General features: G+C 42.8%; 1 protein-coding gene across 3 annotated transcripts in view; it reads left to right on the top strand.

Moving 5' to 3' along the window:
• Nucleotides 1–412: 412 nt before the first annotated feature.
• The window catches only part of ASNS (asparagine synthetase (glutamine-hydrolyzing)), a 34,346-nt gene continuing 21,820 nt past the window's right edge, over nucleotides 413–12,938 (top strand). Inside the window, exons 1-2 of one of the 3 annotated variants that reach the window (XM_065587008.1) lie at nucleotides 413–596; nucleotides 12,375–12,569. The gene's annotated coding sequence lies outside the window, so the exon portion shown is untranslated. Of the gene's footprint in view, nucleotides 597–12,242; nucleotides 12,570–12,938 lie in introns of those variants that run through there. The other 2 variants (XM_065587009.1, XM_005299871.5) reach the window with 2 other exon arrangements.

The following is a 12,938-nucleotide window of genomic DNA, read 5'->3' as shown; positions in this document are numbered from 1 at the left end:
GCATATTCCAGTTACATTATAAACACACTCATTAGCATATTTTCATAAAATTCTATGGAGTGCAATGTCACACTGGACATTTGCAGCGTGGCCACATGGTCATCCAGGCAAGCATTTACAGATCATTATGCTATTACCTCATCTTTCAGACCAGACAGAGGCCTCGGAAGGGCGGTCCTGGGATCCCTCTTTTGGTAGACTCTGAGACCCCCCACTCCTGGGTGGGGTACTGCTTGTGAGTCACTTAAGTAGAATACACAACTGCATCTATTCAAAGAAGAAGAAACAGTTACTTACTGTAACTGTGGTTCTTTGAGATGTGATGCAGATGTGGACTCCACAATCCACCCTCTGTCTCTTCTGCATCCGAGTCTCCTCTCATGGTCTTTTGGTGCAAGATTCTGTGCGTGGCGGGAGGGGGGGGAGTTGGGGAGCCACCACCTCATATAGCCAGGGGAGGGGCGACAGTCACAAGATGTGAACGCTGCCCCTCTGTGGGTACTGCTAGTCAAAACTTTCCAGCTCTGGAGCACTGGGCACGCACACACCTAAGTAGAATACAGGTCTGCATCACATCTCAAAGACCCACAGTTACCGTAAGTAACCATTTCTTCTTTTCTCTCCCCTTTTGTATGTATTTGTCTTGTTTTGTCTACCAGGTAATGGGATCTGACCTTAACAACAACAACCCCCATCTCAACTAATTTTTTTCCTCTTCCCCCCAAATAAAGACAGTTATTACCATCCCTATTACCATTTAAAAGACTGACAGCTGGGCAGTGGGGATTGTTCCTATGAAAGCTCCCTACAGTTAAAGGGAAATAGAATAAGGGGTACTGTGAAACTTACAAATGTTTAGCTGTTTTTATTTTTTCTGTATCTTTAATTAAAGATTTTTTAAAAAATTAATGGTGGTTGTTGCCCTGGGACTAAGCAGGCAGACGTCTCTGTACTTAAAACCCCAACATTTGTTTAACTGTTTAATATTCCACACTGACAGAGTCATGTTAAAATTTTTGATTGCCTGTGCCTATTTATTCCATCAAAATTAACCCAATATACTCATGTGCATGAATGGCCTCCTGTAACAGGGTTCCCCTCTGCTCCTGTCTTTAATTTATCCATAAAAGTTTTCTGCAGGCTGAAACTTGTCAATTAGCTATTTTTGTACAAAGAAATCTGCCAGCTAAAGATTCTCATCAGACTGGAATGCCATGTCACAATACCTACAGGTCACTGATCTGCAAACCAAGAAGCATTGTCTGTGGGTAAACATCATGCAATTTCTAAAGTACTATTCATGCTGTAGTAAATCCTTTCATGACAGATTAATTACTTTAAGCAAGCCATTGTGGAGTATTGAATAAATACCTAGTGTGTGCCAAAACTATGATAGATATAATCTGTGTACTAGAATAAATATTTCATTGTTCTATATTAGACTTCTAGCAAGATATATGTAATTATATATAGCAAACAGAGCTGGATAAAATAGGGACTAAGTAAGAACTTTTAAAATTTGACGTAATTAGCCTTTTGTTTGCTATTTACCATATATACTCATTCATAAGCCAACTTTTTTTTAGTAAAAAAGGGGGTTGGCTTATGAACGGGTGTAGAGAGGGAGAGGTGGGACACAGCCCCTCCCCCCAACAGAGGGAGCAAGGAGAGGCAGCATAGCCAGCAGAGAAGAGAAGAGGCGGGGCCAGAGTCGCTCCACTTCTGGCCATGCTGCTCTCCCCGCAGCCTCTGAAGCCGCTGCAGCTCCGGGGCTGGCAGGCTGCAGCCATGCCGCTCAGCCTCGCCCCCCAGAACAGGCTGTGACCACACCGCCCGGCCCACTGGAGCACGTATCCATCTGGGTGGGGGGGAGGGTTCATCTTATAAACGAACCAGCTTGTGATAGAGTATATATGGTACTTTGGCAGTTCCTGAGTTTCCTGGTTTTGGCGTAGGCTGGAAATATCAATGAGAATGCAGTATAATATATACGACCCAGTTGAAGCTTGGTAACCCTCACATGATAATTTTTTCTCAGAATGTTTCCATCCCAGTTATAGGCCTGATCCAAAACCCATTACAGTCAATCTTTCAATGGAATTCAGTGGGTTTTGGATCAGAGGCTTGCAGACCAGATTGGCTCAGACACTTTTACACACGTATCTGAACAAATCTGAATCTTTTGATATTCCGCATCTTATTAATATGTATCCATGACACTGTAATGGATTACTTATGGGTCTAATTCAGGCCATCTGTACTTCATATGCATAAACAAAAAAAGGTAGTTAGGAAGGGAAGCAGAGGGTGCACATTTTGTGCTCTAGCAGCCCCTGCAGAAACCACACATCAGAAGCATTGCAGGAAGGGGCCCAGAATTCCAGCAATTGCATGTACGTTCCTTTGTCTGGCTATTTCATATTTTGGACAGATTACTATGTCCTTGGCATAATAAAATAATAATAATAATTAATAATTAACAATAAATAATAAATAATTAATAATATAATTAATAACAAGTTATGTAGTGGGGTTATGCATGGAGTTATGGCATTTAAGATAAGGTTCAAAATAATGTTGTTTTAGCAGCATATCTTGTGATCTAATTCTGGAGAAATTGATATCGGGCCTGAATTTGGAAATCTTGTGTGATCTTTCTATGAAAGATTAAAATTAAAACATTCAGAAACTTAAATGTTGAATCTGTGTAAAAATTGGTGAGTTTAAGTTCATGAATTATTTTATATTAACGATAAATCCCTCTGTCATTAAAGATGGCACATAATAATATGGGTGAGGTACTGCTCAATATAAATTAGAAGTAAAATATGGCCTGCTATTACTCAGCACTTCCCAAACATTAACTATTTAGCCCTTAACCACTTACGTTGCATTTTGAATTATTTTAGAAGTGGTTTATGGTGTGTGATGAAACTGATGAAGAGTGGTGAGGCTGGTTATTTTGGAAAACATTATATTGATTTGGTTTCTAGCTACCGAAGAGTAATGATGGGTTAGATTTTGTCTTACTATTTATATGATAGCAGTAATAGTTTACCTACTTACAGAATCCAGAATCCCTTACCCAGAAGGAACATAAGCAAGTAAGGAGTAAGGCCAGATCATAAACGGACTTAGGTGTTGCAATGCTCAGCGTAACAACACCTAACTTATACACACACACACATATATTAAAATATATATATATATATATAGATTCATTTACACAATCATTCATTCAAGTTCTGTATAGGTGTCATAGTTACCAGCCTAGAAGTTGCTCATGCCAAGTTACCTGGCCAGTAACTTGGCATGAGCAACTTCTAGGCTGGTAACTATAACACCTATAAAGAACTTGAATGAATGATTGTGTGAATGAATCTCTCTCTCTCTATGTGTGTGTGTGTGTATAAGAAATAAGTAGTCAAACAACGTTGTTTACTTTTATCTTTTGCTTTATCAGTATATTTACAATAAATGTGGCATCTTTGCCTTATCCCTCTTAATAAGATCCTGCTGGTTTTTATTCTGTTGGTATAACATTTTGGTGGAGAATTGCGAAAGGGGGAATATTGGTAAAATGCCTCAGTTATTGTAAACATTGGTGTGCACACCACCAAGTAAATTTAGCGTAATACAATCTGGTTAACCAAACCTGCTGGCCTCCGGATAGGTAGCAGGAAAATAACAAATATAAGCTACGATTTCAGAATCTAGGCTGTGTCGCTCGCTGACTGGTGTCAGGTGTGACGAGGGAATTTAATAAGCTATGATTTCAAAATCTAGGCTGTGTCACTCGCTGAACGATGTCAGGAGCAACAGGAAAGTTTGAACAAGCTTTTAAAAATGTTCAAGAAAAGGTGCATACACCCTCAGTCGTAGCATGACTGAGCATAAGAGGAGAACTTAGGGTTTCTTGCTCTGCCCCTGGAAAGGGTTTTTATATTTGGTGTATGAACCCTCGGCGGTAGAAGCCCGAGCAATACAGAGGGAAGCTTAGTGTCTCTCCCTCTGGCCCAGAGTGGGTTAAAATCGTAAGATACAAATCTTGTTCTGTTAAACCAAACTCTGAAGAACATAGGAGTTTGGGCAGTGTAGTGTGGTGTTTGTTTGTTTTGTTTTTGTTTTTGTTTTTGAGAATGATATTGTGGTCATTTCACAATTTTTAAAAAAATGTTTAAGGAAAGGGACCAGGAAGGGTGGGGGCTGGTTGAGAAGCCCACCCTCCTTGCTAAATTGGTAGTGGAACAAAGCTTGTGCCCGTGGGAAGGAAAGGTTCATTGGAAAAAGCAGGATCAGGCCCAGGCAAGCAGGCAAGCAACAGATAAAGAAATTGGAAAATTGGTTGGAAGCCTTAAGGGCATAGTGACAGGAGTAAGAAAGCAGTAAGTACAAGCATGAATCCCTGGAACAATACTTAAAATGGTAAAATCTGATTGATAAAGGTGTCATTTTGGGAGATAAACAGTAATTTAAGGAAAGACCGTGAAAAGTTAACTCTACAGAGGCTGAACAGAATTAAGCAGTTAAACTTTGTGAAAATGTTAAAAAGTACCATGTTAAAGAGAAAAGGAATTCTTGGTTTCTTTGCAGCCATTCTGAAGGAAAAATGGGCCCTTTTCCAAAGGAATGTCTGTAAATAATCCAGGTATTTGAAATAATTTGACTATGGACAATTTGTTAAAAACATGAGGGGATTCTATTGGAACTTAACTGACCCAAATGTATGAAGGGAATATAATCTATATACAGCTATGTAAAAACAGCAATATAGAAGAGATGTTAAGGAAAAGAAAATGTGTATATATATCTATTTGTCTGTGGAAATATGTAAGGTTCTAAGAACCTAAACCAACACATCTGGTTTGTAAAACTCCTGTTTTGTAGGTTTAAGATAAATTAGTTTTGTTTTGTTTTTAATGTGTAACAAAATAGCAGATGAGAGCTATAGTAAAAGAGTAAGAAATTAACAGTGCTCTCTGAAGCAACAGCAGGGGTAAGGTGCAAAAAACAAAAAGAAGCACTGCTAGAAACACTGAGCCTTAAGATGGCTCTGTGTAATCAGACTGTCACTTTGACGAGGGTACATGAAAACTCTGTAAAAACAAAAGGAAGCAGCTGCAGTTTGGCTTCTATGGAAGATCTGTAACAAGGTATTCCTTCAATTGGCTAAATGCAAAAATGAAAAACTGCACCAAGATTTACAAGCCTCTGCTGCAAAAGCAGAGAAATAAAATGTATGTCCATTAGTACCCAAATCCAGTTAGATGTCCTTAAAGTTGGGTACAGAGAGTTAAAACAGCACTCTCAAATCTTACAGCAACAGTAACATCAGAAGAAGGAACATTTAAGACCCCAGAAGGGGCAGATTTTTGGGACCCCTCGGAGATTAGGAAGGGAGATATTTGAGTAAATTCCTTCTCCCAGGGCCAGAATGCCCTTGCAACAGTAACAACAGTGCCTGCTTCTGCCTCAGACCTCCAGGCCATGGCAAAGTGGCTGGGAATTTTAAAATGAAGAAAAGAAAAAAAAAATTAACTCACAAAGAAATGCACCACTTAATTAGCATTTGTGCAGCCCCGAGTACCAAACACACTGTGGCAGAGACTAAGCAGGTTCTGCCATGATGGGAGCACTGTGCTAATTTGTTTCCAAGCTTCTATCTTTCAGGCTCTGAACATCAGGAGAGCTGGTACCAGCTGAAGAGTTATAAAATACCATGGTTATAGTGTCGCGACAAAGTCTGTGTTCAGTGTTCTGTGTTGCATGTTCTGTGTCTGTCTCCAGTGGTGTCCTGTGCTAGCATTGGGTCCAAAGAAAGAGGGGATACTACACTAGACAGGACAAATGTCTTTTCTTCTCTCTACTTCCCCCATATCCATCCAACTTATCAATCACACTTGTGTCCAAAAGACTTTGGTCCCCAATGCATCAGGTTTATTTTTTGTTAGGTTTTCTAATAGTCATTTTGTTGTTAATTTTTGTTATTGATACATTTGTATGTTAGTTACATTTGCTTGTACTGTTAATTCCACACTTTCCTCTATGCGTTCTGTATTCTACTTCCCCAAGCCCTGAAGGGTAGTTCTTGGGCCCCCATAACTTCCCCTATCTACTTTGGAACATAAAATGTTTTGGGTAATTTTGGGTAATATTAAGGTTTTAATGCATTTGTTAAAACAAAGGAAATGATCTCTGTTTGATACTTACCAATATGACTGGATGCAGTATGTTTCCAGCACTGTGAAATCAGACTTGTTAATTGGGGAAATAATTGTGAAAATAGCACACCAACAGTCTCTGGAGGCAAAGGTATGGAAGGTTAGCCCACTCCCCATATTACACATGGGATCATTCTGGCTGCCTCGGACCTCAAACCCCAGTGGACTGGGGAGGGAGGAAAACTATTGGACACTAGAGGTTGTACCGAATGGACTCCTCAAAAGTGGGTATGCCTCACCTTACCTGTTGCTCCAGAGCCTTGTAGTAAATATGTTTTATTGGGATCATGTATGTGGGATGAATTGGACAATGACACCAAAGTATTGTACAATGGACAATGTGTATGTATCCACTAGTGGGAGGAAGTATTTTGGGAGGATGGGAGTGTTAGCAACCCCCCAGTAGATGAATGTAAATGCAATGTCAGTACTGTTTTTACTAGAAATCACACTTACTATTTACTGCGGCCAAAGAAGTCCCAGCTAACACTAATAGCTGAGCTGGCCGACTTCTCAATTGACCTTGGAATTAGATGGCAAGATCTTACTGATAGTCTAATTAAAAGCAAAGAAGTGACCAAATTTTTAGAACAGACAAATGAACAAGTAGGAAATCGGACTATTCATATTATACATGCCAATGGGGACATGTTACGAATTGCCACTGCAGAGAAACAAATTACAACCTACCTTACTTCTGTTAGTCTTAAAGGTGCCACAGGACCCTCTGTTGCAATCTACCACTGGTATGATATATTCTCTGGATGGTCCCCGACTACCACTGGCATCCTATCAGTAATGCTACACCCCTTGATAGTAGTCTTGATATTAAATTGTATTTGTATAATTGGTATGTGTGGCATGTGTTTTCAGATAAAAAGAATGTACGCTAAATTGGAATCACAAACACGTTGCCTCACAGTACCTTCTCTTAAATAGGTTAAAAAGAAAGTGACACTAACGATTATATAAATATCGTAGTGTCAAAAGGGGGATTATGTAGGGATATAAAAGAAGGTACTAACAGTGATTCCTCCAAGTGACAGTGACCCCCTCATAATTTGTCCCCCACACTTTAAAATCCAACAGTTTCACCAAGTATAAAAATCTCTTGGGTCTTCTGTTAAAACTTGTAAGCTACTGTCTGTAGAAACCATTGATTATATCTATCCTGTGAAAAATACTTTACTACTATGTAAAACTTACAAACAAGTTAGCTGACTTTGTTCTTGAAGTAATTGATACAAGGTAAACAAACACTATAAGCCGTTAAGTGACTTTCACTTCATTCAACTGCTCCTAGGACAGACCCCCACCCTCTGTGATTAAAGGGCCGGGAGTCTCAAATGAATTAGCACACACCCTGAAAGTGGTGGAGACAGTAAATTAAAATATGGTTAAGGTATGGAATGTATGCTGATGAAAGCTTGATATACATGGATGGTTAGGGAGGTGCCAGCCTAGAAAGGGAGTATCTATCGGCCGAAGAATGTGTCAAGTGGATGACCAGAAAACCCTGGGAGGGTAAACTGGGATCCACCCCATCACCTGGAAGGATGAGAAACACAAACTTTGGACAGTGTGGAGCCACCAGGAATGTGCCACTTTGGACAGGAATGTGCCATCTGCTGATTGAGTCAGCAACAGCAGGATGAAACAGCTCCCATAGACTAACATAGGAATTAATTCCTATAAGAATAGACTCTAAAGACTGATGATTTTGAGGCTCTGGTTCTGCTGCCAGCCTCCAGGAGCATCAGGTGCACCTGACACGGACTCGGCTCCATCCTCATGACCAAGATACCTGGCCAGTAACTTGGCATGAGCAACTTCTAGGCTGGTAACTATAACACCTATACAGAACTTGAATGAATGAATTGTGTGAATGAATCTCTCTCTCTCTCTCTCTCTCTATATATATATATGTGTGTGTGTGTGTGTATAAGAAATAAGTAGTCAAACAACGTTGTTTACTTTTATCTTTTGCTTTATCAGTATATTTACAATAAATGTGGCATCTTTGCCTTATCCCTCTTAATAAGATCCTGCTGGTTTTTATTCTGTTGGTATAACATTTTTTTTATTTTGTTGGTATAACAAAACGCCTGAACAGCAAATGTAACTTTTCTTGTCTGCATAGTAAACACTGGCATTTTTATCTGTGTGAATAATCAAAGTGGTGCTTTCCATGCCTTCTTGGTTGCAAAGATTTGAACTGCTTCCTGAAGGTCTGGGCCTTCATGAGCTATTGAGATGGTTGCAAGGCCAACCAGCCTCTCCTGTGTCGTGGAGCGTAGATGTGTTTTTATTAACTTCAGCTTGGAGAAGCTGTGTTCTCCACTGGCAACTGTTACAGGAAGTGTTAGAAGTATACACAGAGCAACAAAAGCATTTGGAAAGAGGATGGTCATCTTATTTGAGCACATCTTATTTGTGCCTTTGTAGTTGATCCTGCTGGAATGTATCTTGAAAGGGCTTTCAGTTCATGACCTAAATCACTCGCATCAGTATCGCGCATGTCATCATGTGTCAACACTGTCTCTAGTCCCTGCATTGCAGGTGTAGGTCTTCAGGTAAAGTGAGGAGTTTTGGAATATCATACAACATTCCAAATATACTGCTATGTTCCTTGAGCTGCATGAAACGTTCTTCAACTGACTGTATTGCACCATCTAGCACCTGGTTAAATAATTCAACTTTGAATTGTTGTTTGGGATCTCTTATGGGATTATCCTGTGCCTCAAAATCAAAATGCTTTCTTCTTCGGTGACTCTTGTATTCTTGAATGGGTGGGAAAATAGCTTCAGAGTGAAGTTCCTCTGCCAATTACTGTGCATTCTTCAGAATGTTTTGAAATCCCTCATCTGAGCGGTAAGACTGTAGGTCTGACTTTGCTTTGTCCAGTTGTTCCATTGCTCCAGATATATCAAGGTCAACACCTTGGAGTCTCTTGCTTACAACATTTATTTCAAACAGTATGTCATGCCACAACACTAAGCCACACAGAAATTTGAAGTTATGTATGTTTCTGGTGATTCCATTTCCCTCTGCCACTGTTCTCCCATGAACAGTTCCTGTCATAGCATTATCCTCCATAATGACAATTATGGCATCATCTATCTTCCCAATTTGGTGTTTGATAGGCTTTATCGCCTCCACTCAACTTTCCCATCATGTGGCACTCAGTGGTTTCAGTGTCAGAGAGGATGTTCCCAGATGTTGCTTCAAAATTTGCCATTGATGAGTTGATGCAGAGAAAAATGCATAGATGCTTTGAATTACATTAAAAAATTCAGCAGCCTCACTAGAAACTGATGCTGCATCACTGACCACCAAGTTCAATGAATGAGAACTGCATGGGACAAAAAAAGCTCAAGGATTTATCTCTCAGATCTGTGTCTGCACTCCTCTGTTCTTTCCTCTCATGTTGGCACCATTATCATAGCCCTGACCTCTCATGTCAGCCATCGCAATTCCCGTATCTTCCAGCTTTTTAAGAAGCACATTTGTCATACCAGCTCCTGTAGTATCATCAATGCCAATAAATTCTAGAAAATGCTCTCTGACAGTCACCATTGCAGGGATATTTTCACTAGGTACTGTTGTTACAAAACACACCATTAAAGTCATTTGTTCCATATGGCTGTCAGTTGTGCAGTCCAGAATAACAGAATAACTTGCTGACTTCAGATCTGCCACAATCTTCTTTTTGACTTTTGTTGCCAGTAACTGTATGATCTCATTTTGAATTGTTTTTCCAAGGTAGTGGTGCGTGTACATTTCTTGGGTGGTGACTCAGCCATCAGCTCCACGATTTTAAGGAAGTTTCCATTGTTTGGCACATACAGCTGATCTGAAGTGCCACGCAGTGCTAAGTTTTGTGTAGCAACCATTATCACAATGGCAATGAGCCTTTTCAGAACATTTTGTCAGTAAAAAGACTCTGATGCAATCTTCTCTTGACGCTGATCATCTATGGTGGCCTTTAACCTTAGTCTCATCTCAAACTCTTTCCACCTATGGAATGCTCTCTGGTGATTTGCTGCCTTCTCATGGCATGCCAGATTTCTAGCCAGATTTTTCCAGTCCTTTGTTCCTGTAGAAACCAAATGTGGCTGGAACATTAGACTGGAAGAGTTTGCAACAAAAGCAGTACGCAGCATTCTGGGTTTTTGAGTACATAAGCCATGGCATCTCCACTTTGTTGCCATTGAGGATTTCACTTGATGGAAACTTCTATTTTCATTGTCTTTGGGGAACATGAAGTTTTTCACTTGCTGTGGCCCATGCAGTACAAGGAAGTTCCTCAGCCTACCGCTCAAGTGGGTCCACAGTCCTGGATCATCTAGACTTAAGGAACTAAACTCAGCCCTGGTCTACACTACAGGGTTAGGTCGAATTTAGCCGCATTAGGTCGATTTTATAATGAATGCGTCTACACAAGCAACCCCGTTCCGTCGACCTAAAGGGCTCTTAAAATTGACTTCTGTACTCCTCCCCGGCGAGGGGAGTAGCACTAAAATTGACCTTTCTGGGTCGAATTTGGCGTAGTGTGGCCGCAAATCGACGTTATTGGCCTCTGGGAGCTATCCCAGGGTGCTCCAATGTGACCGCTCTGGACAGCACTTTCAACTCCGATGCACTAGCCAGGTATACAGGAAAAGCCCCAGGAACTTTTGAATTTCATTTCCTGTTTGGTCAGCGTGGTGAGCTCAGCAGCACAGGTGACCATGCAGTCCCCCCAGAATTGCAAATGAGCTCCAGCATGGAGCAAACAGGAGACACTGGATCTGACTGCTGTATGGCAGTGGTTCCCAAACTGTAACAACCTGTGATCCCCTTTCACTAAAATGTCAAGTCTCGTGAACCCCCTTCTGAAAATGAATATTTCCAGGGATTTTCTCCTTTACCTGAGTATAAATTATAAAAGCAGTGATCTTGGAAATATAAAATTTGTTTTTATGACATGCTTATTACACACTATTTTTTAACAACTATTATTTAACATTGCAGTATTTTTATTACATTATGAAAACGGCAACACTCTTCCAAGATCTCACTTTCGTAGGGTTACCATATTTTAAGTGTCCAAAAAGAGGACACTCCACGGGGCCCTGGCCCCGCCCCAGCCCTGCCCCAGCCCCGCCCCTGCCCCAGCCCCGCCCCAACTCCGCCCCTCCCCTGAATGCTTCCCCCCCGCCCCTTGCCCTCCCTGCTTCCCGCGAACATTTGATTCGCGGGAAGCCTGAAGCAGGCAGGCAGCAGGTAAGCTGGGGCTGGGGCAGGGGGGCGCAAGGAGGCGCGGCCCAGTCTGGCCCCCCCGGCTGAGCAGCTCCCTCCTGCGGCTGGCCGGCCCAGGCCAAGAGGCTCTGGCCCCGGCGTCTCCTGCCCGGCTTGGCTCGGGTCCTGGGGCGCTGGTGAAAGTGCACTCTATGCATCCGAAGAAGTGAGGTTTTTACTCACGAAAGATTATGCCCAAATAAATCTGTTAGTCTTTAAATTGCACTAAGATTATGCCCAGACTGTCAGTAATTTTTCCTCTAACTGGCAGCTGCCTTGGAAGGCTCTCACGTCTATACCACTTTGCGCCGGGGTGCCAGTAATAACAAGTGATGGAGAATAGGACCTTTGGAAGTAGTTTTAGTGGGATAACGGTATGACTGTGCTTTCTGATCATCTTTAATTGTATCTACTCATGTGTATACTGGGAAATGGCTTTGATAGCTGTATAATACCATATGGCTCTGGCTGGACTATTTATAGCCTCCCTGCTTTCCTCACAACTGGAGACACCATTAGCTGACTATGCTCAGTGTATCGCACCCTAGCAAGGACATTTTTGACACTACTATTTTAATATTTGTATTTAATCTGGCACAGAACATGTGTTTGTTTGCTTGTGTGGGGGGGAAGGGTGTCTCTTTTCTTTCTGGAGAAACGTTCCTTGTGAACAGATTGACAGGCTCCCCTGCCCTGCCCGCCTTACGGGGAGGCGCAGGAAATGGCTGGCGGCAGGTTGCTGAGTTCAATATAAATCTCGAGTCAGTGAAGCACCAGGTGTACAGCAGAGCAGAGCGCAGCGCCTCCCTGTGCTTGGTGGTGAGATTGGGGCGGAGCAGCGACATGATGAAACCTCGCTCTGTGTTTCAGCAGCAGGAAGACTGGGAGGAGGAGTCAGGTTTCACCGGCGCTGCTCGGCGGGCGGCAGGTCAGGAGTGGCGGGGAAGACTGTTGCCTCCGTCTGTCTGTCTGGTTAGCAGCATCCTGACCCTCTGGAGCAGGAGCCTCCCTAGCAGCATCTGGCTGGGGGTTGCTGGAGCCTCGCCCGGCGCCGGAGGCGGAGCAGAGGTAACGGGGCAGGGAGGGCGGCGGCGGTTTGCTGTGCCCGGCAGCCGCTGGCTCTCCCCGGGGAGGGCGCGCACCGCGTGGCTGGCGGGCAGGGCACCGGGGGGAGCTATCGCCGCACGGCTGGTGTGGGTGGGGGCTGCTGCCGCCCGCCGCGCTGCTTCCCCCGTACGGAGCTCCTTCCTGGTTTGTGCCTGGCCGGGGTGTGCGCTGCTCCCCACCTACTGGCTTGGCTGCCCTCCCGGAGCGCGCCCTCCAGCTGCGGGGAATGGCGCACGCCCAGGGGCAGCTGGGCGTAAAAGCGGTTTCTGATGGTGGCATTGGTCACTCGCGTGCAGCATGTTAACGTTTTTCTTTTGCCAGCTTCTCCTG

The sequence above is a fragment of the Chrysemys picta genome, chromosome 2 (assembly GCF_011386835.1).
Source record: "Chrysemys picta bellii isolate R12L10 chromosome 2, ASM1138683v2, whole genome shotgun sequence".
NCBI lineage: Eukaryota > Metazoa > Chordata > Testudines > Emydidae > Chrysemys > Chrysemys picta.
Note: the sequence above shows the minus strand (reverse complement) of the source record. Positions and strands in the feature narration are given on the sequence as shown.